This window comes from Moschus berezovskii, chromosome X (assembly GCF_049115385.1).
Source record: "Moschus berezovskii isolate FMDL1 chromosome X, NW_MosBer_1.0, whole genome shotgun sequence".
Classification (NCBI taxonomy): domain Eukaryota; kingdom Metazoa; phylum Chordata; class Mammalia; order Artiodactyla; family Moschidae; genus Moschus; species Moschus berezovskii.
This window is the reverse complement of record NC_142488.1, coordinates 112,403,144-112,410,036: the sequence shown is the minus strand read 5'-3', so window position 1 is coordinate 112,410,036 and position 6,893 is coordinate 112,403,144. Positions and strand designations below refer to the sequence as shown.

Sequence of the window (6,893 nt, the reverse complement as noted above, 5' to 3'; positions counted from 1 at the left end):
TTTGTGTTTCACAGACATATGGATAACTCAAGGGACATGCCAAAATGAACTCAAAAAAATTGTTTTAAACTGGGTGTAAATTTTAATATCAGAATGACTTGACACTAATCAAAACAGAGTAAAGGTTACACTTTTATATTTCCAAACTAAATAATATCATCAAATTTATGAATACCTATTGAACACCTACAGTATGCCGGGATGATGACATTGAAGATGAAGGATACCTGAATACTCCACATACCTTTGACTAGTAGTAGCTAGAAAGTTAAATTGTTAGTCACTCAATCAATGTGCGACTCTTTGGGGCCTCTTGGACTGCATCCTGCCAGGCTCATCTGTCCATGGAACTCTCCAGGCAAGAATACTGGAGTGGGTAGCCATTCCCTTCTCCAGAGATCTTCCCAACTCAGGGATCAAACCTGGGCCTCCCTCAGTGTGGGCTGATTCTGTACCATCTGAGCGACTAGGGAAGCCCCTAGTAGTAAGCTGGAAGTGTACACAAATACATTTCCATTGTGATTGAAGCTGTTAGGCTGATATTGGCTGATCTAACTACTCCAAAATTCTAGTTTGTTCTGGCATCTTTGTCCCAAAAGCTGCATCTACTATCAGATCCCATAGTTGCAAGGGTGCCTTGAACAGGATGGAACACAATTCCATTTACCACTGAGATATCTTGAGGAGCTGATGTGTTGGTTCCATTAGATTAATGATATTTAAAGTGAAGTTATGAGGTGGATGAAACTAGAGCCTATTATACAGAGTGAAGTAAGCCAGAAAGAAAAACACCAATACAACATACTAATGCATATATATGGAATTTAGAAAGATGCAAATGATAACCCTGTATACAAGACAGCAAAAGAGACACAGATCTATAGAACAGTCTTTGGGACTCTGTGGGAGAGGGTGAGGGTGGGATGGTTTGGGAGAATGGCACTGAAACATGTATATTATCATATGTGAAATGAATCGCCAGTTCAGGGTCGATGCATGTTACAGGATGCTTGGGGCTGGTATGTGGGGATGACCTAGAGGGAGGATAAGGGGAGGAGGGAGGTGGGAGGGGGGTTCGGGAAGGGGAACTCATGTACACCCGGGGCGGATTCATGTCTATGTATGGCAAAACCAACCAATATAATATTGTAAAATAATTAGCCTCTGATAAAAGTAAAAATAAAAAAAATAAACCTGAAAAAAAATAAAAGTGAAGTTATCTTTGGCAGGAATTGGGGGGTTGATGTAATGAATAGCAACTCTCCCCTCAATGCTTCCAAGGGCAAACCTGTTCGGCTTATTCTGTTTGTCTTTAAAAAACAGCCATACGTTGATGCTAGTGCTTCAGGGGAGAGGATAGCCTCCTGAGTTCAGAAGGTTGATTCTCTAACTGATAGATAATCAGTTCCCTTTCTGCAGCTGCCACCCAGCCGTAGAATCATCATATCAGCAGAGTGACACCTTTCAGGAAGTTGTAAAATCATCATAGGAGTTGATGATTGTGTATCCCCAAACTTCAAAGTCTTATTCTAGTTCCAGGTCATCACACAACTGTAGTTAGGTGTTGTGATCCAATGTATGGTTTTAACAGGAGTATCATGTTGTACAATGCGCCTATTCCCTGTTTCCTGTTGAGGTCCCATGTTTTGGCAGTTTTATCACATGATGCTGTAAACACTTTGCTCCCATCATCACTCCAGCAGACATCTAGCACAGGCTAGGTGCGTATCTGCTAGGCTTTTGCAATAGTCTGTCCACTATCTTGAGCTTCCCGCTGCTGCTGCTAAGTTGCTCCAGTCGTGTCTGACTCTGTGCGACCCCATAGACGGCAGCCAACTAGGCTCCTCCGTCCCTGGGATTCACCAGGCAAGAATACTGGAGTGGATTGCCATTTCCTTCTCCAGTGCATGCATGCATGCTAAGTCACTTCAGTTGTGTCCAACTCTGTGCGACCCCATGGACAGCAGCCCACCAGGCTCCTCTGTCCACGGGATTCTCCAGGCAAGAGTACTGGAGTGGGTTGCCATTTTCTTCTCCGTTGAGCTTCCTAGCAGCAAACATCAACATCATTAGCCCATGATCCTACAGAAAAAAGTTCCCCAGCAAGGTTGGTAGGCTAAAAGACAGACAACTAATCCTATCATCAGGAGAGGATGTTACTTCAATATCCTTCATAAAGTGAAAGTGAAAGTTGAAAGTGTCTCAGTTACGTCCAATCCTTTGTGACTGCATGGACTATACTATTCATGGAATTCTCCAGGCCAGAATACTGGAGTGGGTTAACTGTTTACTTCTCCAGGGGATCTTTCCAACCCAGGGATCAAACCCAGGTCTCCCACATTGCAGGCAGATTCTTTACCAGCTGAGCCATCAGGGAAGCCCTTCATATCCTTCATAAGGTTGTGATTTATCTGTGGTTGTGTTGCCAAACATGCTGGTCTTCCCAGATCCAAAACCTGAGCTTGTTCCAAACAGACTCATGCCACAGAGGAAAGCCAGCAATGGGGAGCAGGAAGAGCTCAGGAGCCTGTGACTCCACTTGGGCACAAAGGAGATGGAGGCAAGGCAGCAGGCCACCCAAAGAAACTGCCCTCCAAACTTCTAAAAGCAAGATTTTCAACCATTGGATTTGGGGGCAAATATGCCAGCAAACAGCATACTTCTCCTTCTGCCTCATCTTCTACATCTAAACAACACCAGTGTTTCATGAACTGTAACTCCTAAACATCACTGGAACACACCATTCTTCTCCATCCATCCATATGTCACATCCCTAAGCAGAAGCCACCCTCATCTCTTACCTGGACCTTCTCCTAACAAGTCCCCCTATACCAAGTCTTTCCCCATTCCAAACTACTTTTCACATCACAATATTATTAATCATTCTAAATAAAGCACAGATATAATCCTTGCCTCCGCTGCCTTGTCTTCAGGCTTCCTGTTGCCTGCAAAGTTAAATTCAAATGGCATAGCAAGGCATGTGAGTACAAGTCTTACACTTTTTCACTAACCATCCCCATGTCTCTGTGGATATACCCCATGTTCTAATTAAACTAAACTGCTTACAGCTCAACACATACTTCTTTCCTCTCATCTGTCCATAATTTAGCACATGCTAGTCCTTTTGCCAGGCACACCCTTCACCCCTTCACCTTCACTTTTTCTAAAGCTCACTTTACTCATTATTCAGGTCTCCGCTAAGACACCTTCCTTCAGGCAACCTCATTTGACTCTCAAAGACTGTGCGAAATATGGCTCCTGGTTTTACCAGAATAATTTCTGATTCCTTGTTACCACTTCAGTCAGTCAGTCAGTCAGTTCAGTCGCTCAGTCGTGTCCGACTCTTTGCGACCCCATGAATCACAGCACGCCAGGCCTCCCTGTCCATCACCAACTCCTGGAGTTCACTCAAACTCATGTCCATCGAGTAGGTGATGCCATCCAGCCATCTCCTTCTCTGTCGTCCCCGTCTCCTCCTGCCCCCAATCCCTCCCAGCATCAGTCCCACTGTATTTTAATTGCCTGTTTGTCTAGCTTTTTCACTGGGCTGTAAACTCCATGAGAACAATTTTATCTTGCTAATCCTTATATCCTCAATCCCTAGTATAATGGTTCCACATAATCTGTTGTTGCTAATAGCACTCCTATCTTAAATCCATAGTTGTTTTTCATTTTACTTCAAAGAATCATGTCCAATCTGAAAATGGGGGTGCATTTGAGTCTGGGGGAAGTGGACAGGTAACTTGGGTTACCTATCATGTCCAGAAACTCAATCTATAAAATGATATACTCTAGAGAGAGCTATGTCTTTTAGGAATTTTTTTTCCACTTTAGCACTACAAGGCACCCACAGAAGCTTTACAAGCATTTGCCCCCTCATTTACCAGTGTTGTGCAAATTAAAAAAATCCTGTCAAGGCAGAGAATCTTCTCCACAGATACAGAAAGGAAAGGACACCATTTTAGTACTTTACAAGCACTGAACCAGATTAAAATGCGCATCACAGGCAACCTGCTAATAGATTCTGATGACAGAAAGAGATTCCACCCTATATATCATCAAGCAGTTACAATGTATTACATACATGTTCTCAAGATTAACCATAATTTGTCTTTCCATAAGAGGATACTACAACACCGTTTCGTATGCATTCTTTCACAGTTCATCCCAATTCATCTGGCATTGAGATAGCCATTTCTGTTAGCTAATTGCCTTTGTCTGAAGGAAAAACAAAACTCCTGTCACTAGGACAAGCATTTCGTTACAGCTCAGGAAAAGGCATCCTTATAGTAATAGGGAGACATTCACACTCTATATTCCTTGATGTTTACATTTCAGAGATGCTTCCCAGATGCTTAAGAAAAACACTCCTGGGTTGCAAAGCTGGCAAGTGGCTTACCTAATCTTCAAACAGATCTACTGAGATATTAAAGGGAAAGGAGAAAGATTCACAAATAATAGGTTTTTCACAGAAATATACTGAGAAAGGGAGAGGGAATTTTCTTCTTGGCAATGGGAAAAAACATTTTTAAAAAATCTACCCTTATACCAGTCAGCTCAAAGTTAGGTAGGCCTTTGTCCTTTCTTAATAAGCAGGCCTCCCTCAGAGAATATATTTCCTCTCTCACAATCTATGTATCTCACATAGTAGAAGAAATGTTTCAAGAAAGCCATATCCATGGCTTTAAAAAACATCTATATGCTAATGAGGTGGCTTTAAAAAACATATATGTGCTGATAAGAAGTCCAGATTATATTACTACTCTGGCCTTTCCCTTGAACTCAAGACTCAAACAGAAGAGATATCAAAATATTTAAAGATCAGGACCTCTCTGGTGGTCAGTGGTTAAGACTCCATGCTCCCAATGCAGGGGACCCAGGTTCAACACTCTTCAGGGAACTAAGATCACACATGCTCTATGGCAAGGCCAAAATGAATAAATAAAAAAATACTCTACAAAATAAAATATATAAAAAATATTCAAAGATTGATATTTCCTGGATATTGGGAAATCAGAAAAGACACCATCCTGTGTTCTATGTAGGTATGCTCTATATATGCAACTGCTTGATCAAAATTTCCACTTAATAACGAATTGGTGTCTTAAGTATATTGTGTGAAACTTCTATTCCTAAACTGCTCATAGCATGGTCTTCCCTGTACCAATAAAAGATAAAGTAGGATCATCACTGATTGTTTCTCTTACGCTCCACACCCAGCTTATAGGGAATCCTGTCTTCTCCAATTTAAAAATGTGTCAGCAAATCTCAACATTCCTTATCCCCTGCACTGTTAAGGCTCTGTTGCAGGAAAAGGGACCCTTTCCAGGGCCTGAAACTGGGCTCTTGTCTAACACTCAGAAAAGAATTCTCCAAGGAGACACGTTTTGACAAAGCAAGAGATTTTACTGGGAAAGGGCAAATGGGTGGAGAGCAGTAGGGTAAGGGAACCCAGGAGAACTGCTCTGCCGCGTGGCTCGCAGTCTCAGGTTTTATGGTGATGGGATTAGTTTCTGGGTGGTGTTTGGCCAATCATTCTAATTCAGAGTCTTTCCTGGTGGCACACAAATCGCTCAGCCAAGATGGATGCTAGCGAGAGGGATTTTGGAAAGTGGACGGACACCCAGTGTCTCCTTTCGACCTTTCCCGAACTCTTCTGGTTGGTGGTGGCCTATAAATGGAACTTACAATCTGTATCCTTTTGTGTTTGCCTAGTGTCTTGGAGAAGGAAATGGCAACCCACTCCAGTGTTCTTGCCTGGAGAATCCCAGGGACAGGGGAGCCTGGTGGGCTGCCGTCTATGGGGTCACACAGAGTTGGACACGACTGAAGTGACTTAGCAGCTTAGCAGTGTCTTTGAAGTTCATTCATGTTGTAGCATGTATCAGAATTCATTCCATTTCATGGTTCAGTAATATCCGATCCTATAGATATACAACATTTGGCTTACCTAATATAGACATGTCTAAGAGTCATCAACATTAAGCATATTCTCACTGTACCTAGGTTTAAGTTAAATGTTGTTATATTGTTATATCTGTTACAAGTTTGTCGACAAAGAAATTATCTTGAGTGAAAAAAAAAAACTTCTAAGAAATGTAAATGAGACATGAGCTTTTAGATAAACTCTATTAAGATTTAAAATGTCTGTCTAAAACAGTTTCTCTAGATTTTGGTAACCTGAATTTCTAAGGTTGTGCTAAATTAAGTAACAAAAGTTTATTGAATAGCTAGGTCATTTCTAAATAAAATAAGATTCTGAAAAATTCACTACTGAATACTAACTTACAGAAAAACTAGTTTAGACTATTAATAAATAATGTTTGATGCCATCCTGAGATGTTTGCTAAAATTTTTTAAGTTATCACTGGTATTTATGTTCACCAATCTATAGAATGCTAATATAAAGGTCAATTCTTGGTTGCTTAAGGGAAGTAAGATGTGTGTGTTCAGTAAAGAAGGTATGAAGAATGAAGTTACATTTTATGAAGGAAAAAGGTAGTAGGTCTGACTTACAGTTGGCTGTTCCAGGATGGGAGAACAAATGGGTACAGAAAGTGATAAAATGGTTTTGTGGAAAGTGGACCCCAAGGAAAGAGTTTTGTGTATAAACAAACGTTTTCTTAAGATGTTAAACTGCATTTGACAATAGATTTAAGTTTATTTGCCTCTTAAATGGTCTGTTCCATATTTGCCTCTGAAATCCTATATTGTTACTATGGCTGAGTGAATAGCTATTGTTTCAGTGACCTATAATCCCATCTGACTGAGTGCTCTAAACCTTTCTGATATTTGTTGACAAAACTTCCTAAATCAATCTGATGAAGCACTTTTGGCTTCTAGCTGACTTTGGGATGCTTCAGAGGGCCCCTGAAACATCCCAAAGGGAGATA

General features: G+C 41.1%; 1 pseudogene; it reads right to left on the bottom strand.

Annotated features, from left to right (window-relative positions):
- Positions 1–416: 416 nt before the first annotated feature.
- Positions 417–2,481, bottom strand: LOC129564001 (mRNA export factor-like; annotated as a pseudogene).
- Positions 2,482–6,893: the final 4,412 nt, after the last annotated feature.